At 47.5% G+C, this 26,851-nt stretch overlaps 8 non-coding genes across 8 annotated transcripts; all 8 read right to left on the bottom strand.

Moving 5' to 3' along the window:
* Positions 1 to 559: 559 nt before the first annotated feature.
* Positions 560 to 632, bottom strand: Trnav-cac (transfer RNA valine (anticodon CAC)). The gene has a single exon. It is a non-coding gene; the product is annotated as a tRNA-Val (tRNA).
* An 18,252-nt stretch (positions 633 to 18,884) lies between these two features.
* Positions 18,885 to 18,957, bottom strand: Trnae-cuc (transfer RNA glutamic acid (anticodon CUC)). Its single transcript has one exon. It is a non-coding gene; the product is annotated as a tRNA-Glu (tRNA).
* Positions 18,958 to 19,234: 277 nt separating this feature from the next.
* Trnav-cac (transfer RNA valine (anticodon CAC)) lies at positions 19,235 to 19,307 on the bottom strand. Its single transcript has one exon. It is a non-coding gene; the product is annotated as a tRNA-Val (tRNA).
* Positions 19,308 to 19,387: 80 nt separating this feature from the next.
* Positions 19,388 to 19,460, bottom strand: Trnav-cac (transfer RNA valine (anticodon CAC)). Its single transcript has one exon. It is a non-coding gene; the product is annotated as a tRNA-Val (tRNA).
* An 80-nt stretch (positions 19,461 to 19,540) lies between these two features.
* Trnae-cuc (transfer RNA glutamic acid (anticodon CUC)) lies at positions 19,541 to 19,613 on the bottom strand. The gene has a single exon. It is a non-coding gene; the product is annotated as a tRNA-Glu (tRNA).
* Positions 19,614 to 24,862: 5,249 nt separating this feature from the next.
* On the bottom strand, positions 24,863 to 24,935 carry Trnav-cac (transfer RNA valine (anticodon CAC)). Its single transcript has one exon. It is a non-coding gene; the product is annotated as a tRNA-Val (tRNA).
* An 80-nt stretch (positions 24,936 to 25,015) lies between these two features.
* Positions 25,016 to 25,088, bottom strand: Trnav-cac (transfer RNA valine (anticodon CAC)). Its single transcript has one exon. It is a non-coding gene; the product is annotated as a tRNA-Val (tRNA).
* A 75-nt stretch (positions 25,089 to 25,163) lies between these two features.
* On the bottom strand, positions 25,164 to 25,236 carry Trnav-cac (transfer RNA valine (anticodon CAC)). The gene has a single exon. It is a non-coding gene; the product is annotated as a tRNA-Val (tRNA).
* Between the last annotated feature and the right edge of the window lie 1,615 nt (positions 25,237 to 26,851).

Raw genomic sequence — 26,851 nt, 5'->3', positions numbered from 1 at the left:
CCAAGGCCTCGCACACATCCTCATCTAGCAGGTTGTGGAGCAGCCAGTGAACCTTCAGGCGTATGGCTTGATTTCCACGGTCGATAATCAGACAGCGACGCCCCTTCACCTTGACTTCTTTTTCTCGTAGAATTTCTTTCACCGCATCAGCATTCTTGAAAGTCACGGCCCACACGTGACTCATTTTATAAGCCCCTAACGCAACTACGTCAGAGAGCACTCTCAAGTTTTCCAGCATGTCCCTGAAGTGTTCCACACGATACGGCCTTGCACTCACATCGGCATGTAAAAACAAAGTATTGGAAACAACTCGCCCAGTAGGTAATTGTGGCAGAAGTACTTGATATTCCGTGGAATCCTTGACAGTTGTCCTGGTACCGCGGCCCTGTTGGGCCGCTGAAGCCGCCCCGTTGTTAACGGAGCACATGTCACCCACGTCCGTTTACTACGGTGGCCGGAAGTGGAAACACAACGGGAACCGAGCACGGAGTAGAGTATTTCGCTCCCCCTTTTCTTCTGCGCGTATACGATCGCAATAGAAATAAAAATGAAAAAGTTTTGTTCCCCCCCGGGATCGAACCGGGGACCTTGCGCGTGTGAGGCGCACGGGATAACCACTACACCACGGGAACCGATTTTTTTTTCTTTATTGCCTGCTTTGACAGAAATACACAAAAACAAAAACATGAGCACACGTATAAAATACATCAGTCGCACTTGACTGACGTAGTCATATTAAAATCTTTTCAAATTTACAAGGTCATCAAGAATAGCCACCCATTCAGGAGGCTCGGTTTGCGCTTGATAATGTTCTCTAACTTCTGCAATACTGAGAATGAAATTTTCACGTGTCGTGCGAACATTTATATCAGCATGGCGGACCGACATTCTTGTCTTCCAAAAGCTGTGGAGGCTCAGGAGCATGAACGTATCGTACGGTAGTTCACCTTGATTATCAGTGGCCAAGAAACGTATACCTATCGGTCTGATTGGAAGATCTTTTTTGAGCGTTCGTTGTAGGATGTCCCAATGAAATATTGCATCCCAACAGTCAATGAAAGCATGATCAATGGTCTCCGGTTTTTTGCAGAGCAAGCAGTTAGCTGTCCATGGCACGTAAATTCCCTTTCTGTTCTAACCATGTCTTTACTGGCAATGTATTTGTATGCAATTTAAAAAAGAAACTTTTAACTGTAGATCTTACGGGTATCCTTCTTACTCTCTTCAAAACGTCATTTCCTGGTCCTCCACAGTTTACAGTTCGGTATATAGGTATTGGCATCATAACATCCACTAAATCCTTATAGAGCTTTTTCTTTGTGATGGTACATAAATATTCCAAGGAAAACCTCGCATGCAAGATACGAAAAGACATAACCACTTCACGCATATATCCAGTCGCACTTTGCCCTCTGTCTTCACAAGACGCTATAATGAACTCTGGCAGAGCTTTTGCCAGCCGTACCTGAATTACTATTCGCAAGAAACCATCACTTTGGTCTCGTAAAAAGAAAAAGCGCGACACAAGCTGCTTGATATACAAGTGAGCGAGACCCAGTCCACAAGTGCGAACTGACCGAAACAAATTACTGCGGCTGACCCTTTCCCAACTGGAACCCCAAATAAACACAGCGAATACCCTATGTATCTTTTGCACATTCACTCTAGCCATGAACAGAATTTGCATTACGTACCACACTTTGGCTACTAAAAACAAGTTACAAGCACTAGCGCGGCCGACCATTGACAAGCCTCGTCCCATCCAGCCACCTGCTTTTTCCTTCATCTTATTAGTTTCGTCCAACCAGTAATCCTTGCTATCTTTGTAATGCTGGAGTGGCACTCCCAGATATTTTGCTGGTGTGGTCGTCCAGCGCGCCGATGCAAAACAATCTGGCGTTACGTCCCAATGACCATGCCATATGCCACAACTTTTTTCCCAATTTATTTCAGATCCTGTTTTCTTGCAGAACTCTTTTGCCACGCGAACGACTTCTCGGATACTTTCTCGATCATCGCAGAAAACAGCAATGTCATCCGCGTACGCCAACAATTTTACTTCGGTCCTTTGCGGTCTAAATCCTCTAATATTATCGCTACGGATCACGGCTAAACAGAATGGCTCAAGGTATACACCGCAAAAAGCAGGGGGCTGAGCGGACATCCTTGCCGGACGCAGGATTTGACTGAAATCCTTTCACACAGGTTTTTATTAATGATAATCTGTATAGTACAGTCCCGATATGCCATTTTTACTCCTTCCATAATAACATTGCCAACGTTTACGTAATTAAGAATATGAAACAGCACTTCATGTGACACTCGATCAAATGCCTTCGCTAGGTCGAGCTGCAGCATGGCAACTCGACCTGAAAAGGCGTCACAGCATTCGAGTACACTGCGTGCCACATGAGTGTTGGTGGAAATGGTGCGCCCTTTGATGCCACATGTTTGGTGTGGCCCGACAATGTCTTTGATCACAGTTTGTAGCCTCTTCGACAGGATTTTCAATAATACCTTGTAGTCTGTATTTGTAAGACTAATTGGTCTATATGAGCTTACTGATAGAAGCTTTACGTGATCGTCTGTTTTTGGGATTAGGACCATATGGCCACTACGAAATGACGGAGGTACTTGCTTTTTCTCGTATGCCTCAGCGAACACTTGTAATAATATATATGACACTTCAGGTGCGAAAGCTTTATAAAAAGCAGATCCCAGCCCATCCGGTCCCGGCGCCTTTCCGTCAGCCAGCTCTTCTATCGCATGCTCGATGTCACGTTTGCTGATCGGTTCTTCTAATCGCTCTCTTACGTCATCATCAAGTTGCGGCATGGCATTCAAGAATTCTTTTTCAAACCCTAAATCCACCAGTTTCCTTTCACCAAAAAGTTTCCGATAGTGCTCTGCAAAGGCGTTTTCTATCATTTTTTGATCCGATGTGCGCTTATCATCATACCTGATTTGTTGAATTTCATTCTTCATAGCATACCTCTTTTCATCGGCCAGGGCGCGTTTGTTTGGCCTCTCATCAACACATAGCCTCTCTGCTCGCGCCCGAATTACAGCAGCCTTATATTTTCTAATGTCAATAGCTTCCATTTCTTTTTTAACGGTGCTAATATCACCTGTAAACTTTCCAGGTTCGGCACTCTCCATCTCAAGCAAGAACTCGAGCTGTCGTTGGAGCTCCTTTTCCTTAATTTTTTCATTGTGGCGCCTAGCACATCCCCTTTCAATCGCGATCATTTTAACTTTAATTTTTAGCTCTTCCCATGCTTCCGCATATAGTCCCTTGGCTGGTCGTTTACTACTTTTGCTATTTCTTCTTTTACTCTGGTAACAAAGCATTCATCTTCAAGAAGGTTTTGATTAAATTTCCAAAGCTGCCAGTTGAAACGCGACTGCTTTGGTCGGGTGCCAATGGTAAAAAACACCATACTATGATCGCTGAAAGAGACCGGCTGTTCAACATAGCCGTTACATATTGGTACAAGGTCAAGCGAAACATACGCTCTATCCAATCTCGCCTGACTGCCGCGCTGACAATGCGTATATTGCAGTTGTGTGGTACCGATTAAGAGACGGCCAACATCTTCCAAGTTGTGTTCCTGAACTAGGGTGTTCAAAAACAGAGCACTTTTGTCCCGCACTGCGGTTCGCTTAGCGCGATCTTGAGCATAACAGACGCAATTGAAGTCCCCCAAAAATATGATATACCTATCGCTATCACAACTGAGATACTGTTCAACTTCGGCGAAAAACACATTTCTTTCATGCATATCATTGGGCGCATACACACAAATAAGTCTTCACTGAAAACCACTGAAAGAAAAATCAAAAACGATAAGACGACCAGTTTCACTTACAGTGAGCGCCTACTCAGTGATACCCAAACTCTTTCGTATCAAAAGTAAACAGCCCCCGGACGTCCCCACAGCATGGCACACACAAGCGTTATAATACATCCTAAAAGTGGCTAGCATGCGATCAGTTTGTTCTTCGCTTTCAACCTTTGTTTTTTGTACTGCAACAAGATCCAGTTCATTTTCAGCAAGGAGGCGACTGACCTGATATTGCCGACGTCTTGCGGCAAGGCCACGTACATTAAGCGTGGCCACTCGCAGTCCTCTCACCAGATTCACTGCCATTGTCGATTAAAAACAAACTGACCGCATATTGCGCATTCCGCGCCTACGCACAACGTGCATAACGTCCAACAGATGCATGCATGTCAGTATACACAGATTCCCACAATTTCCAAAAACCGTCTTCACGCGTACCTTGGATGCGTAGCACACGACCTTTCTCGATTTTGTAGCCATGGTGCGTGGTTCTCCGCCCGTGCGCCTTCGCAGGCACGTGTTCACGTCCTACTTGAGCTTGGTAGCCGCCGGTTGTCTATCCGGCGGGATAATTGGTTTCGGTCGAAAGGTCGGCCGAAGCGTAACCACCGATTTTGCAGGCGGTTCCTCGCTTGAAGGTTCTCCTAAATCGCCGTCCTCGCGGTCGGTTTGGTCGCGAGTTCTTTTCACGACGGACCCGCTTAGGCCAGCTACTTCCATTTCCTCAGCATACGCTTCGTCGCTGCAAGTCGTATTGGTGTTTGATGGTTCTATATCTACGTTGTCAACCATGTTTGGGTCGTTTTTTGCGCTCTGTTTCACTTCATCTCCAGGCTCACTTGTCCCGGGCGGTTTTCCCTCCTCTGGTCCCCGTGGCTCTTGCTCAGAGGGCGTCACCGGTACCTTCGTCTGATCCGCATCACCAGGAGACACTTCAGCAACTTCGGCTTCATCCATTAGAAGCTCAACCATTTCCTCTTTTGCTGCTGGCCCTGTCACGCTCGCGTATGTTTTCGCGCACTGCGACTCGTCATGCCCATAGCGACGGCAGAGTGCGCAACGAGGAGCGCGGCAATCCCGACGGATGTGTCCGGTGTTCCTGCACCGAAGGCAAAGCGGTGCTCTGCCTGGTGCTACTACCAAGACCTGTTCCCCCGCGACACGCAACAAATGTGGCACGTCTTCCACTGTCAGTCCCTTCCGCAACACTAAATTGACAAGCCGTGTTGACGAACCTTTCTCTCGCAGTCCTTGAACACGCCACCGTTCTCGAGTAATGTCCTTGACAGTGCCGAAGGGTGCCAAGGCTTCGCACACAACCTCGTCCGGAAGGTTGTGAAGCATCCAATGTACAGGGTCGTCCACTCTTGGGGTGAACACGGCTCCGCGTGGCCGCGCTCCGCGCAGCGCCGCTGCCTCCGGCGCGGCCGCGCATCGAAGCAAATCCGCGCAGGCGCACATGGGCCTAGGGAGGTGCTTCGCGTCGTCTGCTACAGCGCTGGTGCGTGCCGCTCTGGCTTTGCAGTGGAATGAATATACGGCGCTAAACGCAGGCGGCCGAGCGCCCGAGGTGGCGTCGGATTCTACTTCCGGCTACCGTTCGGTACGGACACGGAATGTCTTGCTCCGGTGGAGCGGTGTTTGCGGCTCAGCCGAGCCGCGGAAACAGGATTATTGCCGATGAAGACAAGGAATACCAAGTTGTTTTGCCGCAATTGCCAACAGGACCCTGCGTTTTGAATACTGTTTTCCTTGACGGGGATGTGACCGCTAGACCTTTACGCGCCGAAGATTTCAGGGACACGCTGGCTCGTCTGGGACTGCTGCCCGAGGTTGTTAGCTTGCGGGCGTTCCAGATGAACCACGTTTGGGCGGTTACCTTCAGGAGCTCGGAGGCGACGAAGAAAATTTTGGCGTTCGGCGAAATTATGGTGAAAGAAAGAAGATGCCTAGTACTGGACCCTGCAAGTCAGGAGGTACAGCGGTGAGCACTGTTAGGGTGAACACGCGAGCGCGTGGCCGACGGCACTATCAGCGCCGCGTAACAGCCATCGTTGGAAACATTGCACATGCGCAGCATGTGCTTTGCGAAACACTCTTTCCACCGCGCGCATCACGTCATCGATACGCTTGTTCGTCGTCTGCTAGCCGCATTTTTTGTTCGCTGAGCTGATACCTTCTGCATTTCAAGGTCCATCTGGATTGAAGATTGGCGCGTGAAGGAAACAAGTGAGTGTAAGAGGGATAATTATTAAACTTTTTATTCAAGAAAATTGCACTTTTGCAATTCAAGTTAAACAAGACCATGAGAACAAATATAAAAACATGAGCAAATCTAATAGCGAGTCATGTGACCACTTACAGCAACGACTGCAGCTATTCTGGACGGTAACGAGTCGTAAAGTGATCGAACATATTCCCGATCGGCTTTCAGCCTTTCCCACTCGTTGCTGACTTGCGCCCACAACTGGTCCGAAGTCGCGGAATAAAGGGGCTTCCTTGCCAAAGAAGCTTTCAGACGGCCCCACACGTTTTCTATCACATTCAGGTCCGCTCCTTTCGGAGGCCATTCCAGTAGCTGCATGTGCTGCTCCGCCTGGAACTCCTTGACAGCCCGCGCCGTGTGTATCGGTGACCGGTCCTGTTGGAACAGGTAATCACCGTCTGGGAATAAACTGCTCGCATATGGCAACAGCACATTGTTCAAAATGTTGCAGTATTGTTCCGACGATAAGTGTCCACGTATACGTTGCAGGGGCCCTAAACCATATCTTGAAACAGCACCCCACACGTTCACACTCGATCTCCCACTGGCAGAAACACCTTGCACGTTGTCCGGGTCGTTCCTGCGTGGCATTGTGACGTTAATTAAAACAATTGCTTTTCAAAGCAGGAAGTTTGCCTCACCGTGTGCCTGGTAGTCTCCAAACACGCAATCTTTGGTCTTGTCGCGTCGAAAACGTCGACTCATCCGAAAAGATGACGCGACCCCACTCTTCTGATGTCCAATATTCGTGCAGCTCAGCGAACTGCCGTCGTGCGTCCTTGTTTGCCGCCGTTAGTAGTGGCTTCTGCGCTGCGACGCGACTGCGAAGGCCCGCAGTACGCAGGCGACGTCGAACAGTGGTGTCCGAAACGTCCAAATCCAAGTCCTCGCGTATTGCTGGGGCTGGCAAGAAAGGGTTACGAACAGCAGCTGCAACTATGAGGGCGTCTTCATCGTCTGTGGTAGCTTTAGGGCGGGGCGCGCGGGGTGCATCCTGAATGCGACCTTCATACTTGTAGGCTTGAATTATCCTGTTCACAGTCTTCAGGGGCCTATTAACTAAAGCGCCAATATACCGCTGGGAATAACCTTTCAGGGAAAGATCGACAATTGAGCGCCGTTCATCATCGGGAACCCTAGCCATAATACGATCTGGCGACAGAATGAACGGCTGCGAAAGATGTTTGGTTGTTTTATATACGGCGTTGCATGCACAACAACTTTGAAGGGAACGAATAGACACGCCCCCATAGATATACAAGTTTTTTTGTCTTGTTCTGTTCAAGCACAGATGTTTAAAGAAATCTTAAAATGCAGGATGCATGGGCTTAGAAAACAAAAATGCGGCTAGCAGACGACGAACAAGTGCATTCATGACGTCATGCGCGCGGTGGAACAATTATTTCGCGGAAGGCGTGATGCGCATGCGCAATGTTACCAGTGATGACCGTAACGGGGCGCTGACAGTGCCGTCGGCCACGCGCTCGCGTGTTCACCCTAACAGTGCTCACCGCTGTACGCGTGAAGGTGTTCTGGCTCCTTCACCATGTCCCGGACGAAGACGTCCGTGCGGCTCTCGCCCCTTATGGAAAAGCCACTGACGTGGCGAGACAACGCTGGCGGGTGCAAGGCATCACGGACAAAGCGTCGACAACGCGCACCGTAACCTTGAAGCTCAAGGCTGGCGTGACCATCGACGATCTGCCACATCTGTTTCGAGTGGCCGGTATGATGGCACTTCTCGTGGCCCCTGGAACGGCTCCTTTGTGCCTGAGGTGCAACCGCACAGGACATATAAGGCGGGAGTGCCGCGTACCCCGTTGTGCCCTTTGCCGGCGCTTTGGGCACGATGAGAGCCAGTGTGTGCGGACGTATGCGAACATCGCAGGCCCCGCGAAGATCGACGAGGTCATTGAAGAGCACGTCATGGATGCCGCTGATGCTGAGGAAGCGGCTGGTGGTCTCAGCGGTACGGAAAACTCAAAGGTGAAAGGCGTGGGTACGCCTGACGAGTCTACCGAAATAGTCAAAGCCGGAAAGGAAGGAAAAGTGCAAGAAGCAGAGCCAGCCGCGGAAACGCCGGCCAGGGACGCAGCGACTAAAGTCGCCACAAAGGACTGCAGTAAAGGAAAAGTGAGGACACCAACAGACAAGGAAACCCCTATGGACACCAGTGGTGCGGCAGCGAAAAGGACCCTTGAGGAAAGCAACGACGGCGAACCAGGGGCTCAAAGCCAGGTGGCTCAAAGTGAGCCACCCTTGAAGACCACCAATGTCCGTCGATCGACGCTGAAGCCGGCACCGAACTTGCCACCCGACAGGAAACCGTCGGCGCCGGCGCCGACATAGTGTGATAATGGGTTTACTAGTGTTACTTTTCTTTTTTGCCGGAGTGGGTGGGGGGGAGGGGTGGGGTGGCGGGGCTTGCTTGGGGCGGTGTGGCAACGGGCTACTGCAACAAGGCATAATTTGCACGATGAAAATTCATAGATATGGCATCCAACGACGGCAGTGCAGAGGATGGTTTTCGCTGCGCAGTACCAGCAGACGTGAGTGTGCAGCTAGTTGTGTGCAAAGAGTGTCGTCGGTCCGTTTTTTCTTCATAGCATAATGAATCCCACAGATATCACGATACGAATGGGTAGTATTAATGTAAGGGGCCTTGGGTCTAAACGAAAACAGTACCAGCTAAGCAGACTGTTTATAGAGACTGATCTTGATATTATCGCCGTGCAGGAAACTAAAGTCGAAAGTGAAGAAGGAACGAACCGTATGGTAGATGTGTTTCGGCCACGGTATTGTGTGTGTGTATCACATTCTGTTGGTAAAGCTGGTGGGTGCGCCCTTTTTATTCGGAGTGCACTGAACGTAGTTATTGAAAATGTTGTGTGTGATGTTAATGGTCGTCAAATAGTGTGCGACTTTGTAAATGGAGCGGTGAAGTGGCGAGCGATATGTGTTTACGCACCTAACAAAGTATGCGAGCGCAAGGTGTTCTTTGAAGGCCTTAAAAGTCAATTGAATTGTAAAAGCAACATTTTATTGATGGGAGACTTCAACTGTGTTTGCTATGCTGAGGACCGAGTGCTAAGCCCTACGGTTCACGACGCAAGCGCGCAACTTTTAGCCACGAGTATAAGCGAAGGCAATTTGGTAGATGTGGGTTATGTCATGAGATATGGCGCGACTCCTAAGTTGACGCATTTTCAAGGAGCCAGCCATGCACGATTGGATAGGATATACATGACAGCTGACTTGATTACAATCTGTAGCAGCTATGAGGTCAAATCTGTGTGTTTCAGTGACCACTGTTTAGTTATGTTGGCGTTGGGACCTAGAAAACCAAAATTTAACTGGGCGTTGTGGAAGTTAAATTCTAAACTGCTACACGACGAACTTTTCGTTAAGAAAGTTAACCATAACATTCAGAACCTTTTAGAGAAGGACTGTAAAAGTATTGCGGAAGCATGGGAATGTTTCAAGCAGGAAACGAAGTTAATGGCAATGGAAAGATCATGCACATTACGCCGGGAGGAAAAAAGAAAAGAAAAAGAGTTACAACGCCAACTTGACTTCTACCCAACTATGGAAAGTTCTTGCCCAGGTATCTTTGTGAAGGGAATAAAAGAAGTAAAAGTTCAGTTAGAAAGCGTTGATCAAGAAAAGTATCGAGGTGCGGTTATACGTGCGCGCGCAGAAAGATTATGGTGCGGTGAAAATCCGACAAAAAGAGCGCTTTCGGACGAAAAGAGCTACGCTTCACGAAACGAGATAAGAGCCATCACATATCGAAACGAAATTGTTCGAGAGAACGAATACATTCAGCGGGCTTTTCATGAGCATTACAGCGAGTTGTTAGGCAGTGAACGAGAGCTTGCGGAAGGATTTGAAAATCACTTTTTGAAGCTTCTTCCAAAGTTGGATGACGATGTAAGGCTGAATCTCGAGCAGCCAATTACTGTCGCTGAAATAGAACACGCCATAAATGAGTTAGCGGTAGATCAATCACCAGGCCCTGACGGATTAGGCGCAGCTTTTTATAAGGCTTTTAAAAAGGATATGGCAATAATTTTACATGAGTTAATTAATGAGGCATATGAGAAGCAAGTACTACCACCGTCCTTTCATGAGAGTCATGTAGTATTAATACCGAAGAGCGACGACCCTCAAACATTACTTTCGGTGCGGGCATATCGCCCTATTAGCCTTACAAATACGGACTACAAAATATACACAAAAGTTCTCGGTAGGCGACTGCAGTCGGTCATACAGAAGTTAGTAGGACCACATCAGACGTGTGGTATAAAAGGACGGTCTATTATGACTAACATTCACGTGGCACGAACGGTCCTCGAGTGTTGCGATGCCTTTTCAGAGAAGGTCGCAATACTACAGTTAGATTTGGAAAAGGCCTTCGATAGGGTGGCGCATGAAATCCTTTTTCTTGTACTTGAACATGTGAATGTTGGATCTGTGTTGACAGAAGGTGTTAAAATGTGCTATGATCGAATAGTTTCTAAGATTATAATAAATAAGGCATTAACGGAAAGTATACAACTCAAATCATCTGTGAGACAGGGATGTTGTTTGTCGCCGTTGCTTTTTGCACTATACTTGGAGCCTTTCTGTTTAAAGGTGCTTTCGTGTAGCGATATCGTAGGTTATAGGGTAGGTTCAAGTGAAATAAAGCTACTAGCATACGCAGATGATGTAGCAGTGTTTTGTAGCGATAAAGACAGCGTCACTAAAGCGGTCGACGTCGCAAGAAATTTCTGTAAAATGTCAGGGAGTGTTATTAATTGGGGAAAATCAGTAGGACTATTGCACGGGGCTTGGGAACACAATTCCCACTGAAATAGAAAGTGTACATTGGACGTCTTCGCCTATGAGGTATCTCGGTGTACCGCTACAGCATTTCAGGGACTCGAAAGACTACTGGAAAGAGCAATGCGCAGAAGTGAAGGAAAAAACAAAAACGTTTGGTGGGAGGGACCTTTCCATGTTCACGAGAGCAACAGTATGCAACCTCTTTCTTGTCGCTAAGATTTGGTTCGTGCTACAGGCCCTCTGTGCATCTAGGACGAGCATACAAAAAATGCACCGGGAATTTGCCGTCTTTATCTGGGGATCTGTGTGGGAGCGTACGAGCCGTACCAATTTGTTCACCTCAGTTAAGCGAGGTGGCCTTGGCCTTGCTCACTTGTTCTTGAGGCAAGTGGTTTCGCGATTTCTGTTTTAGCGCGATCAAAAAAAAATGTTTTTCTATTATTAACTGTGTTTCAAGAACGTCTGAGCGACGTTTTACCAAACCATATTGTGTCAACGCAACTACCGAGAACAAATATTATCAAGGGCTTTCTGCGTGAAGTTGTATGGGCTTACCAATTTTTGTGCGCGCGTTTTTCTTTAGAGTATTTGAGTAGTGTTAAGCGTCAAAAGCTATACAAAGATGTGGTTGAGATATGTCTGCCTTTACCAATTTGTAGGACCAAATTTTGTATAGAAAGTGGAGCAAATGTCTTAAAAAGGGTAAAGCGGATGCCCGTGCGCTCGTCAGCCAAGTCCTTTTTCTTTCAACTTCACAGTGAAACGTTACCGGTTAAGCCATGGCTCGAAGAGAAAGGCCTGTTTGTAGCATGGTCAGTAAACTGTTTAAGATGCAGAAAACCAGAAGCAATAGAACACATTTTTCTGGACTGCTCCGATGCAGTGTTCTTGTGGGACGTTCTTAAACGTACATTAAAGAAGGAACTACCGGTGACATCGTATGGAATCCGCTTTCTCCCTACATCTAATGAAAATGGAGTGCCTCATGATATGTTCATGTTATTGTGTCTTCATAGTCTATGGAAGACTCGAATGGCGGTACGCCATGAGCATATTAGAATCCAATCTGCAAGGGAAAACTTTATAGAGAGCATGCTCCTAATGCGAGAGGTGTACAAAGCAAGAAACGAGGACAATGAATGGATTTCAGTATTTGATGAACTGGCATCTACCAAGTGCTTTTAACTACCTAGCGTCAGCCTAAGTGTGGCAGGCGCTTTTAAATTTCTTTACATTGTTTTTCTTGATATCTGTAAATGTGTTGCAAACCGGCAATAAAGAAAAAAAAAAGCCCGAGGTGGCGTCGCGGGTAAGCGCGCTTCACTAACTGAATCATTTTCCGGCTGGTTTTGTCTACAGCTTGAACAGCCTGCTTAATCAATGTGCATAAGCAGAAGCAAGCTTCTCAGCACATAAACCACTTTTTTATTGTAATTGACGAGGGTAAACGAGCAAAGTTATTGCTGGCGCGCTCTTTATTAGGCCAGGCCCGTTTTTTTTTTTTTTTTTCTTACTGCCACAACTATTGGTGCCGTGCATCCGGAGAAACCAATCAGGTGCGCTTTTCACGATTTCTGTCATGACGTGTTGAGACTAGCGCGCTGTTTCGTGCATCTCTTGATGCTATACTGAATTTGGTTATTTGACACCAGCCATAAGTTTCGCAGAGAATTTGAGAGCGATTGTTCATTCGTGCTTATATATTTGATCATGTGTGTCATCGATTCTACCATTAAGGCGGGCAAGAAAAAGTACTTTGACAGTAGCTAAGGGGTGACATCCGCTGCTCCAAGGCTCTGTTATGGCAGCGTTTATACCGCTTGTAGGTGTGCGTGGATCGCTTTACGTTGTGTAGGAAACTGCTCTCTCCGGCATAGCAACTGATTTGGAATTAACTTTACGCCAAATTTTCAACTTTCTAGATCGAATAAAATACAGTTTATTTTTATTGTCAGACTGCATGTTATATCGCCGAAGCGGTGCCGGTCCTTCGACGCATACATTACGCTCCGGGAATCGCGTTCTCAATTAAAGGGGTCGTCGGTCAATTGTTTGATAGCATTGATAAGCGTGTGTAAAGTAGGTGGCGCGGACCTTTCCTTACTTATTCAAATTTTTTTTTCGTATCCCTGGAGTCAGTGCACGAAGCATTCGAATGCTGTGTCTGTTCATTTTGAATAGGTGGTTGGAGTGGGAAATGTATAATCGACGCGTCAGTTTTCCAGCTTACATTAAGTTGTGTTCTTTGAGAAAGATGCAAAACAAGGAAGTCAAATGAAAAAAGGAAAGAAACGAGTGACATATATTTACAAAAAACATGTCTTCGAAGTTAGACATGAAAGAAAACATTAACGAACAGACATGGCGAAGCTCCACGTAGAAGAGAGAATGGTAAAGCGAAGCTTTATATGTCTAGGTGAAATCGCATATGGCTACGCGAAATCGCCTATCCACAGAAAACTATCATCAGCAGCATTGGCTCGAGCGTTGTCTTCTTCCGTAGCTGGCTCGTTGGATCGTGGTCGTGCTCGGCATGCGCTTGTGTCTCTGATCGCGTGTTCGTCGTCGTCGCCGTCTTCCACCCGCTGGCTCCGTTGCCGTTCATCATTCCAGCGTAGAATTTCACTTCGCTTCTGTCGTCGTAATGGATAGGCCGCGTTTACGGAGGTATGAGCCATTGCTTAAGGTGTTATAAGCCATTCATTGTCTTACGTAATAGAAAGATTTAATTTTGAAGCAATTTAATTTTGAAGACTCGCAAGCGGCAATGGGCGGGCGGATGCTGCTAACCACGCCACCGAGCAAACGCGATACATCGAACGCAAGCGACAATGGCGGACTGCGGGCATACCGTCAGTGACGTCGTTCTCTTCATCGCAGCCGAAGGTGTGTGCGACCTCAAACTTGAGAAACACTTTAATGAACCTTCTGGATTAACCCAGTGATAAACACCGGAGCTGCACGTTTCAGCTTCGCTGGTGAACCATCTTCACAGCGTGGAAGGGCCGACGAATGTTTTCTGCCCTTAAACAAACGCAGTGAAGTCACCATCTCTCTTGAGGATACTTGTAAGGGTGTCCTGCACCTCATGAAATGCAAGGGGGGTCGAAAAGAAATGTAGAAAACGAAGATAACATAAGGAGAGGAGCGGTGGAGCTCGTGCGAGTCATTGGTACGGATTTGTGAGCGTTCTGGCCTATAGGTGTGTCTTTTTTCATTCCTGTCCTCGCCAGCAGCCAGACCTTTGCTCTAGTTGTTGATTGCGTCTTTGCAGAGCAGCTGAGACTCCAGGCTATTCAGTAGCGCGTGGCTTCTCCACCAGCGTCGATGATGGCTCGCATTCGGCTTGGCATCGAGCTGTATAGGGAACGACAAAAAGTAGTGTTTGCACTAAGCCTCCCCCACTCCTCTTCTACAACTGTCCAAAGCGCGTCCGCTGAGAGGACGTGGAGTTGTTGGCTTGCCATCGAAAATTTCATTCTGCCCCAAACACTCTCGATGACGTTGACGTCGGGTGATTGTGGTGGCCAGTCGAGAACTGCCACGTCACGGTCGTCCAGGTAGACACCGACCTTTCTGGCTTTGTGGAATGGTGAGTTGTCGTGCTGCAGAATAAATTCATTGTCCGGGAACGGTCCCCCGACAAGATATGGCAGCAGCACATCATCCAGGATGGAACAGTACGAGTCTGCATTGAAGCGGCCTTCGATTCGAACAAGGGGTCCAAGGCCTTGGAATGTTATGGCGCCCCAGACGCTCACAGCAGAGCGGCCGCTGGCTGCGACCCGCTGGATGAACTCCGGCATATATCTATAAAAAAATGAAAATTTGATTACCTTCTTTGAACAAGCGCATATAAAGTCTAGGCTATGAGGAACGGACACAGAAAGCTTTTGACCTCTTATGGTTTTTTTGGTTGGCCCTAACAGGCTACGCATTTGAGCTCATCCGCACCATCAAGTGTACGGCCACCGCTGCTTTTCATGTGTCATATTCCACTTGCTATCATAGAATAAAATATAAAAGGAATAAGCAAAGAACCCTGTGACCACACCTGTGATTTCAATTATGATCACAGATTGTAATGCACAATGTGGCTCTAGACTACTGACCCCAAGTTCGCGGGATCGAATGTTAGCCGCGCCAGCCATGGTAGCATGGAGGCGAAATGAAAAGGCGGCCTTGATTTGTGCTATTTCAGAACACGTTAAAGATCGCCCAGATGGTCGAGATTCTTCCCAAGCCCTAGGCGTTGGCGTTCCTCCTAGCCTATGTCGCATCAAGACGTTACACCTAAAACACCAGTACCAACACAGATAACGATCTGTGCCCAGCTTCAATTTATGGTTTATGGGGTTTAAAGTACCAAAGCGACTTGGGCTATGAGAGACGCCGTAGTGGAGGGCTGTGGATGATTTCGACCATCCGGGGTTCTTTATTGCGCACGGACATCGCACAGTACACGGGCCTCTTGCATTTCGCCTCCATCCAAATGCTACCGCCGCGATCGAACCCGCGTCTTTCGGGTCAGCAGCCGCACACCGTAAGCACTGAACTACCGCGGCGGTCATTCAGGCAAACATTTGTTCGTGTTGTTCCAGGTGTGTCCAGTACAGCGCCAGTAAATCGAATATTGTCTTTGGTTTAACAATTTTTAACATTTTTTGTAAGAAAGTAAATACGGCTTACACAGACGTATCTCATCTCGACTGAAACCCAAAAACTCTTATGGTGACAGTATGGTTCAACAGATCACATTTATCCGCGTAATACTTAATTTAAAACACGGTGAGAGAAGCGTAACCCGAAATATAATTCGAATACACCCTAGTGACAAAATTATATACCTATCTTCGTTTCCATATCTCTACGAGATCTAAGTTGATGCACATGTTCTAGGACACGAGAGTTCATGCTATAATTATGCTTACCGACAGTTGTCGGGGCGCCAAACTCGCTGCCTCTGGTCCCATCTTGTCGTAAAGGTGGACACGTCTGTGAAGACGACTTTTTTCCATTCGTCTTCAGTCCAATGTTCGTGTTCCAGGGCGAATTCTAATCGCTTTTTTTTTGTTGGCCGCACTCACTATTGGCTTTTGCGCCGCAGTTCTGCTCTTGAGACCTGCCGCGTAGAGGCGACGCTTGATCGTCATGTCGGAGATGCCACCTAGCCTGAGGCTGTTCTTAATTTCTCGAACAGTTGAGGTGGGGTTTGCAGCCGCCACCGCAACAACGGCCATGTCTTCAGCTTCAGATGTGACTTTCTTCCTGTCTTTACGGGGAGCATCCGCAATTCTTCCGTCCTTTTTGTACGCCTGGATGATTCGATTTACAGTTTTCAGTGGCCTATTTGTCATCTCCGATATAACTCGTTGAGAATAGCTCTGTAGGCACAGATCTACGATGCGTCGTCGTTCGTTTTCCAGCACCCGCGACATGGATAGTTTCCGAAAGTGCACCGGAGAAATGAAATGGTCCCACACTGTTCAAGCGTTTTGATCGCCGAGATGCAACCAGCAATCGAATAAAAAGAAATCTATTTTCGAAAGCTGATAACGTGATGTCCATGCAAGCCGATAGAAATGCGTTCAATGGATTTCACCGTTTCACCAGATTTCACATCTGGTGTCTCGCTTGAACGAGTCATCCCAGAACCTGTACTTGTGAGCGACCAGCCACTTAGTTGAGCAGGCGTTGGCAGCAGCATATCAGCATCGTAATCTGATTAAAGACGTTGCATACCAAAGCAAAAAAATGCGCACGGCGGTAAATCAGGCCGAGACGCCCATGGCCAGTGAAAGAATAGACGGCCCGACCGTAGCCATCTAGGTCGGGCCGGGCTTGGCTATTGCAAATCGTCAGCAAATTGGCTATTGCAAATGGTTTACCGGCAGGTGGCCGGCAGAAGACACCGGGCCGGCGTCATGACCACCACATAAATCACGCCGTCGTGGGGAAGTCGCATGAGCCGGCGACTTCCCCACGATGGCAGCAGCATGACTTGTGCGCTCCTGTCGTTCCTTTGACGGTATTCATAATTTGGTTTCACCCACTCAGCCTAACCTCCTCCCCTCTCTCCCACCTAAAAAAAGATAAATCAAGTCATCATACAAAATTTATCCGCTGTCCACCTCTATGTCGTAACGCAGAGGCCATGTGTCGCTTCGGCACGTATACCCCACAATTACCAAATTATTAAATTTTAGTGGGAATATGCATTTGACCTATTCCGAGGTAATGGTGAAATGAAGTGCAAGCGAATAACGACTTAATTACCCGGCAAGACATAATGTAAGCTGGAAAACTAACGCGTCGATTATACATTTCCCACTCCAACCACCTATTCAAAATGAACAGACACACCGCATTCGAATGCTTCGTGCATTGACTCCAGGGATACGAAAAAAAAAATGTGAATAAGTAAGGAAAGGTCCGCGCCACCTACTTTACACGAGCTTATCAATGCTATCAAACAATTGACCGACGATCCCTTTAATTGAGAACGCGACTTCCCGGAGCGTAATGTATGCGTCGAAGGACCGGCACCGCTTTGGCGATATTACATGCAGTCTGACAATAAAAATAAACTGTATTTTATTCGATCTAGAAAGATGAAAATTTGTCGTAAAGTTAATTCCAAATCAGTTGCTATGCCGGAGAGAGCAGTTTCCTACACAACGTAAAGCGATCCACGCACACCTACAAGTGGTATAAACGCGGCCATAACAGAGCCTTGGAGCAGCGGATGTCACCCCTTAGTTACTGTCAAAGTACTCTTTCTTCCCGCCTTAATGGTAGAATCGATGACACACATGATCAAATATATAAGCACGAATGAACAATCGCTCTCAAATTCTCTGCGAAACTTATGGCTGGTGTCAAATAACCAAATTCGGTATAGCATCAAGAGATGCACGAAACAGCGCGCTAGTCTTAACACGTCATGACAGAAATCGCGATAAGCGCACCTGATGGGTTTCTCCGGATGCACGGCACCAATAGTTGTGGCAGTAAAAAAAAAATGGGCCTGGCCTAATAAAGAGCGCGCAAGCATAACTTTGCTCGTTTACCCTCGTCAATTACAAAAAAGTGGTTTATGTGCTGAGAAGCTTGCTTCTGCTTATGCACATTGATTAAGCAGGCTGTTCACAAGCTGTAGACGAAACCAGCCGGAAAATGATTCAGTTAGGGAAGCGCGCTTACCCGCGACGCCACCTCGGGCGCTCGGCCGCCTGCGTTTAGCGCCGTGTATTCATTCCACTGCAAAGCCAGAGCGGCACGCGCCAGCGCTGTAGCAGACGCCGCGAAGCACCTCCCCTAGGCCCATGTGCGCCTGCGCGGATTTGCTTCGATGCGCGGCCGCGCCGGAGGCAGTGGCGCTGCGCGGAGCGCGGCCACGCGGAGCCGTGTTCACCCCAAGAGTGGACGACCCTGTACCTTTAGACGCACTGCTTGGTTCCCAGGATCGATAACCATGCAACGCCGCTCTTTGACCTTGACCTCTCTTGCACATAGCATTTGCTTCACAGCTTCACCGTTCTTGAATGTTACTGCCCATACGTGACTCATTTGATACGCCCCTAGCGCAACTACTTCGGGCAGCAACTTCAAACTTGCCAGCATGTCCCGGAAATGTTCCACGCGATACGGTCTAGCACGCATGTCTGCATGTAAAAACAAAGTGTTCAAAACAACTCGCCCAGTTGGTAATTGTGGCTGCAGCACCTGATACTCCGAATCCTCGTTCATACTTGTCCTGGTACCGCGGCCCTGTTCGGCCGCTGAAGCCGCTCCGATGCTGACGGAGCTCATGTCAACCACGTCCGTACCCGACGGTGTCCGGAAGTGGAATCACACCACGGGAACCGAGCACGGAGTAGAGTATTTCGCTCCCCCTTTTCTTCTGCACGTATACGATCGCAATAGAAATAAAAATGAAAAAGCTTTGTTCCCGCCCGGGATCTAACCGGGGACCTTGCGCGTGAGAGGCGCACGTGATAACCACTACACCACGGGAACCGTGCACACAGTAGAGTTGAAGCATAACTGGGAGCCGGCCTAGTTGGAACAGATTCATTTTCTTAAATTTTTGTGCGCAAACAAACAGGGACGAAGAAAAGGAGACACAAGGACGAGTTAGAAAGCGCACAAGTGTTGTTAGAAAGCGCTCGTCCTTGTGTCTCCTTTTCTTCGTCCCTGTTTGTTTGCGCTCAAAAGTTTAAGAAAACGGAGTAGTGTATTTCGCTCCCCCTTCTGCGCGTATACGATCGCAGTAGAAATAAAAATGAAAAAGCTTTGTTCGCGCCCAGGATCGAACCGGGGACCTTGCGCGTGTGAGGCGCACGTGATAACCACTACACCACGGGAACCGAGCACGGAGTAGAATATTTCGCTCCCCCTTTTGCTCTGCGCGTATACGATCGCAATAGAAATAAAAATGAAAAAGCTTTGTTCCCGCCCGGGATCGAACCGGGGACCTTGCGCGTGTGAGGCGCACGTGATAACCACTACACCACGGGAACCGAACACGGAGTAGAGTATTTCGCTCCCCCTTTTGTTCTGTGCGTATACGATCACAATAGAAATAAAAATGAAAAAGCTATGTTCCCGCCCGGGATCGAACCGGGGACCTTGCGCGTGAGAGGCACACGTGATAACCACTACACCACAGGAACCGAGCACGGAGTAGAGTTGAAGCATAACTACGAGTCGGCCTAGTTGAAACACATTCATTTTCTTAAATTTTTGTGCGCAAACAAACAGGGACGAAGAAAAGGAGACCCAAGGACGAGAGGGGGATTCCACTTCCGGCCGCGAAAGCGTACGGACGTGTTTTTCATGTGCTCCAACGGGGCGGTGCTAGCGGCCCAGCTTAGCCACGGAAACAGGGACGACATGGAAGACAACCAGGACTACCAAGTGTTGCTGCCTCATCTGCCAAAAGGTCGGATTGTTTTGAAAACGCTTTTTTTGCACGGTGACCCACGAGCAAGGCCGTACATGGTTGAAGACTACCGGGATGCCCTTGGAATTGCTGCCTGAGGTTGATGCCTTAGGAGCATTTCAAATGAATCATGTGTGGGCTGTTACGTTCAAGAGTCATGAAAGTATGAAGAAGTTGTTGATGACTGGGAATATTACTGTGAAAGGCAGAAAGTGTCTGGTAGTAGACCCGAATAACCAAGATGTCCGAGTGAAAATCCACTGGGTCCTTCCTAATGTGACGAACGACGACATTCGTATGGCTTTCGAGCCATACGGCGAGGTGATGGAAGCGACAAAGGAGCGCTGGCGTGTCCTCGGAATTTCGGAAAAGGCTACGACAACGCGCGTGCTGAACCTCAGGCTAAAGGCCGGAGTCCCAATTGAAGACATCTCTTATCAAGTACGTGTCGCCGGTGAGCCTGCCCTCGTAGTTATTCCAGGCAAGGCACCGCTCTGCTTTCGCTGCCAAGGAAAAGGGCATATCCGCCGCGACTGCCGAATCCCCCGATGTTCACGGTGCAGCCGCTTCGGCCATGACGAAACCCAGTGCGTACCCACGTACGCGAACATAACGGGCCCCAGAAAGGACGCTGACGTATCGGACAACATCATGGATGAGGCTGAAGCTGAAGAAGTAGCAGTGACGGTGACGGTGAAACAAAAAGCGGTGGAAACGCCCCCGGCAGTGATACATCAACGTGAGTCAACAACTAGTGAAAGGAAAGAGCTGTAAGAAAATGCGACAAGACCAAATAGTGAAGACGTGCACAACGAAATGGCTGAAAAGTGTTTACCGCAGAGGAAACCGTCAAGTGAACCTCAGGACACACCGCCAAATGAAACGTCGACAGTGCAGTGTGAAACGATGCATGGCGTTGTAGAGGCGTCGACAAAGCGTATGCACAGCGACAGTGTTGGTGAACCAGACCATCTCGATCATGCAGATGACGGGGGGCCGCCAATGAAAACGGCTTTGACGCGACGAACGTCGTTGAAGCCGAAACCGAACATTCTTTCTGTTAGACGCCCGCTGGAGAAACCGCCGGAATAAAGGCGGGGTCTCGCTACCCCTTGCTAAGTAAGCAACATGGGACAGCCAAAGCGACAACGCATGGACGATGCTGTCCCGTCCAGTCACCGAACTTCGGTTGACGAGGCAGGCAACAGACAGCGAGTTCATCCCGACCAACCACGGCCGCAACTCAGTGAAGGCTCTAATGCACCCTTGCTCCCTGAGGTAAACACTGCGCGATCCATCAGCTCTTCGCAACTTAAAGACGAAAGGCTCGGTCTTGCCTTGCGTGTTGCCACTGTAAATGTACGAGGATTGGCGACCAAGAAACGACAAAATCAACTTAACCGACTTTTTCTGGAAAATAACTTATACATAGTAGCCGTGCAAGAAACAAAGATTGAAAGTGAGGAGCAGACGGATCGCATAGTGGAAACTTTTCGAAGGCATTTGAATGTTTGTGTTAGCCACGCAGTAGGCACATCCGGCGGTTGTGCAATTTACATAAGGAATAACGTAGGCATCGAAGGCGAAAAAGTTGTTGCGTCGGAGGCGGGACGATTGCTTGTTCTTGACTTTTCGTATTGTGCAAGGGAATGGCGTGCTATCTGTATATACGCACCAAACACCGATTATGAGCGCGTTGTGTTGTTTGAAGAGTTAGAAAAGTTTTTGAAATGCGAAAAATGTTTAATTATGTTTGACTACTTTAATTGTGTGTGTTTCGCTGAAGATCGAGCCAAAAGCAACCCTGTACGAGATAAAAATTCACGGTTGCTTGTTTCACTGCTTCAGGAATATTATTTAGAGGATCTTGGATATTTATTGTAAAAAGGAAGCCGCCCTACCTACACCCATTATCAGCGCGGAAGCTGTGCTAGGCTGGATAGGATATATGTTACAGTCGACCTTGCCAGAGATTGTGACCACTACGAAGTGAAACATGTGTCATTTAGCGACCATAGCCTTGTAATGGCTACACTAGGAACCAACTTGACAAAAAGCCGTTTTAATTGGGCTTTATGGAAATTCAATGTGAAAGTTTTACATGACGAAAAATTTATGGAGTGTGTAACAAGAATTGAACAAATGGCATCCACGGTACCACATGGTTGGGCAGCTGAGTGGGAAAGCGCAGTCAAGATGATTGCGATTGAAAGGGGAAGCATTAATAGTCAAATGCAAAAGACTAATGAAAAGGAACTCCAGCGCCAACTCGATTTTCTTATGTGCATGGAAAGCAGCAATCGCGGCATGTACATAAAAGCAATTGGTGAAGTAAAAAACAAACTAGAAGTAATTGCAACGGAAAAGTACAGGGCCACAGTGATAAGGGCGCGAGCTGAGAAGATGTGGCTTGGTGAAACGCCCAACAAGCGAGCGATGTCCGATGAAAGAAAATATGCGGCTCAAAATGAAATACGACAGATCCTCTATTGCAACGAAATGACTTCAGACAGGAGTAAAATTGAGCAAGCATTTGTTAAGCATTACAGCGAATTATTTGCGAATAACAAGGGCGGGAAAACTGGGCTAAGAACCGAGGTTATTAACTTAATACCCAGGCATGATGAACAAGTTAGGACGCGATTAGAACAGCCAATAAGTATAGATGAAGTGAGAAGTGCCATTAAAGAATTGGCACCAGGAAAAACACCCGGACCAGATGGAATAGGCGCAGCTTTTTACAAAATGTTCATCGAGGAAATCAGCCCTATTTTGCATAAGGTAATTCAAAACGCTTATGAGGAAAAATTGTTACCGCCTTCCTTTCGCGCTGCTCATATGGTTTTAATGCCTAAAATGGATGATCCTGCGAAACGTTTATCAGTAGGGGCCTATCGCCCAATAACTCTTACAAATGTTGACTATAAAATCTACACAAAAATTTTGGCTAAACGTCTGCAAAGCGTTATTATGCTTCTCGTTGGACCGCACCAGACATGTGGAATAAAAGGGCGTTCGATATGTACAAATGTGCATGTAGCCCGCAGTGTTCTCGAATGCTGTGATGCTATATCTAGACGAGTTGCAATGTTACAACTCGATCTTGGCTTTGTTATCGCCTTCCACATCGAACATCGTGTCACACACGATGTTCTTTTTTCTGTGTTTCAGCATGCCAATGTTGGCAAAGTGTTATCAGAAGCTTTAAAGATGGCTTATAGTGATTGTACTGTGCGCATTATAGTTAACAAGAACCTCACCCAGAATATTGACGTCCGGTCATCTTTAAAACAAGTATGTGCGTTGTCATCACTGCTCTTCGCTCTTTACATTGAACCCTTCTGCCTTAGTCTTATTAATAACGAAAAGGTACATGGTTTCAGGCTTCAGACGCATCACGTGAAAATCCTTGCCTACGCTGATGACGTAGGTGTTTTTTGCACTGACCGCAAAAGCGTAGAAGAAGCCATTAGCGTCACCAAAGATTTTTGTAAACAGACAGGCTGCGCGATAAACTGGGAGAAAAGTATCGGTTTCTGGCACGGAACATGGGACATTAAACCAGAAAAATTTGCGAGCCTTACGTGGGCAAGAGGTCCGTCTACGTATTTAGGCGTTCCTCTTGAGCATTATAACCAAACAGCAGACTACTGGGATGACCTGACGCCAAGGGTGAAGGAGAAAGTTGGAGGATGGCAAGGCCGTGAATTATCGATGTTTGCTCGGGCCAGTGCGTGCAATGTGTTTTTGATTGCCAAAGTGTGGTATGTGCTGCAATTTTTATCAATGTCACGCGTCCATGTGCAAAAACTACACCGAATATTTGCGGTGTTCATTGGGGGCTCCAGTTGGGAGAGAGTTAGCCGAACGAATCTATTTCGCTCAGTGAAAGACGGAGGCCTGGGCCTTTCGCATCTGATCATCCGGCAGATTGTGTCGCGTTTTATGTTCATGCGGGACCAGATAGACCCATTTTTGAGAGAAATTATACAAATGCGCTTGAAAAATGTATTGCCTGTATTTGTTGTGTCTAGTGCGACTACATTTGATTGTGGCGTAAAAGGTTACTTCAGAGAATTAGTGGCGACATTTAGGATACTTAAAACACGCTTCTCTTTCGAGTACCTAAGCCTTGTACCGAGAAAGAAGCTGTATAAAGATTAATTTGATGTGATGATGCCAGTCCCATTATACAGATCCCTAAACAATAGAGGCCCAGGGCAGGGTGTTTTAAAGAGTGTTACAAGAATGACTGTTCGAGGAGCTGTTAAAACGTTCTTTTTCAAATTACACACAAACACACTCCCGGTAAAAACATGGCTAGATGAGAAAGGAATATTTGTACCTTGGACGACCAACTGCCTCTTGTTTAAGAAACCCGAAACCATCGAGCACACGTTTATTGATTGTTGGGATCCAGTATTTTTTTGAGATGTGTTGCAACGAACCCTGAAGAAAGAGTTACCGATAACACCATATGGAATTCGATACCTTTCAGTACACAATGAAAATAACGTTCCTTATGACGTGATTATGATACTGGGCCGTCATAGCCTTTGGGTGACAAGAATGGCAGTTAGGCAGGCAGACCCCAAAATAAAGTCAACCAGGGAAAACTTTATAGAGAACGTAACCTACATGCACGAGGTCTATAGCTCTTTAGCCGAGCCTCCAGATTGGCTTTCGGTACTTGATGACTTGGCAAAAATGAAGAAATTTTAGTCTACCACACTGGTCAAGCCGACCAAAGTGGTTTTTATCTATGTACTTGCTTTCTATTTGAATAAAAATTCTAAACAAAAAGAGAGACACAATTGGACGAGTTAGAAAGCGCACAAGTGTTAGAAAACGCTCGTCCTTGTGTCTCCTTTTCTTCTTCCCTGTTTGTTTGCGCTCAAAAATTTAAGAAAACGGAGTAGTGTATTTCGTTCCCCCTTTTCTTCTGCGCGTATACGATCGCAATAGAAAATGAAAAAGCTTTGTTCCCGCCCGGGATCGAACCGGGGACCTTGCGCGTGTGAGGCGCATGTGATAACCACTACACCACGGGAACCGAGCATGGTGTATAGTATTTCGCTCCCCCTTTTCTTCTGCGCGTATACGATCGCAATAGAAAATAAAATGAAAAAGCTTTGTTCCCGCCCGGGATCGAACCGGGGACCTTGCGCGTGTGAGGCGCACGGGATAACCACAACACCACGGGAACCGAGCATGGAGTAGAGTATTTCGCTCCCCCTTCTGCGCGTATACGATCGCAATAGAAATAAAAATGAAAAAGCTTTGTTCCCGCCCGGGATCGAACCCGGGACCTTGCGCGTGTGAGGCGCACGTGATAACCACTACACCACGGGAACCGAGCAAGGAGTAGAGTATTTCGCTCCCCCTTTTCTTCTGCGCGTATACGATCGCAATAGAAACAAAAAAGGTGGTTGATCCCTCTTATATAGGAATCGGTATAGAACACGAAAGTGAAACGTGTCTTCACAGAAGTAGTGTAATGTTTATTGCACATTGATATATAATGTCTATTGGTGTTTTGTGGCTAAAGCGCCCTTAGGCGTTGATGCACCCACGCTGACGCCTGGTGGCACGTCTCCTCCATCACGACTACCAACGTCGATGACCATGAGCAACCGTCGTGCATATGGAAGCTGCACTACGCTGCACACGCTAGCACAACGCGAAAGACGAAGCACGTAACTGACACACTAATACAACGCGCAAGACAAAGCACGTAACTGAATCGTCACCGAGTCAAATCAGCGCGTACAGCGCGTCGTAATTGCAGCCTCCGCGATCAACTTCAGAAACATTTTCAGAGCTAATTGCGGAGGCCACGCTCCGCTGTGCTAAGTACGGTGAACGCCACCTAGGTGGCGTTGGTAGTGCTTCTTGATGCCAGCGTCCCTTCGAATGCTGGCATCGAGGCGTCGTAGTGCTGAGACCACCGAAGCGTTCAATGTCGGTGCGCGTTAGTGTCATAATGCAGTACTTCTCTTTTCTGCTCGTAGGCGGCGGCACCGCCCCGAGCAAGAGCGCGGGTACACGGAGGAATGTTAGATATATAAGGCGCGTCTGTGTAGCTCTGTGCAAATGCGTTTGTGGCGCAATGGGTTAAACGCTCGGCGATCTATCGTCGCGGACCGAGAGGTCGTGGGTTCGATTTCCAAATTTTGCATGTTTGTGGAACTTTTTCTTCTGGTTCCTTTCTTTGTATTATGTTCGTGTACATTGTAAGAACGTCATATCCGTGACGGAAATACGTCAGTGAAGTCTTGGTGGACCCCGGCATAAAACACTTTCGTGTTAAAATGAAACAGCTTTGTTCCCGAGCGAACCAGGGACCTTGCGCGTGTGAGGCGCACGTGATAACCACTACACCACGCGAACTTTTTTTTCTTTATTGCCGTCTTCGACGTACAAAATCAAGGGTTATAAATGATAAAACGTGCCAGCCACACTTTGGCTAGCACAGTACTAAAATCTTTACAGTGACACCAGTTCATCGAGTACAGACATCCATTGTGGTGGATCAGGCAGTACTTTGTAAGCGTCTCTGACGTAAACAACACTCTCAATGAAGTGTTCTCGCACCGGTATTACAACCAAGTCTGCAGGTTCAAATTTGCATGCGAGTTGTCCACATAGCGTGGAGGCCCAGGACCATAATGAGGTCGTACGGTACTTGCTCTGAGGTATCTATTGGCAAAAAGCGTAGTTCATACGGGTCCAGGGGTAACTGTTTCTTCAGCGTTCTCTGCATAACGTCCCAGTGAAAGATGGGGTCCCAGCAATCCAGAAAAACATGTTCTATTGTTTCTGGTTTTTTACATAAAAAGCAGTTGGTGTTCCAGGGGATGAAAATACCCTTTCTATGAAGCCAGGTCTTAACGGGAAGTGTGTTTGTATGTAATTGTATGCATTTTCTTCACTCATTTTAGCACGTCCTGTCCGGGGCCTCCACGGTGT

This window comes from Dermacentor silvarum, chromosome 1 (assembly GCF_013339745.2).
Source record: "Dermacentor silvarum isolate Dsil-2018 chromosome 1, BIME_Dsil_1.4, whole genome shotgun sequence".
Lineage (NCBI taxonomy): Eukaryota > Metazoa > Arthropoda > Arachnida > Ixodida > Ixodidae > Dermacentor > Dermacentor silvarum.
Note: the sequence above shows the minus strand (reverse complement) of the source record. Positions and strands in the feature narration are given on the sequence as shown.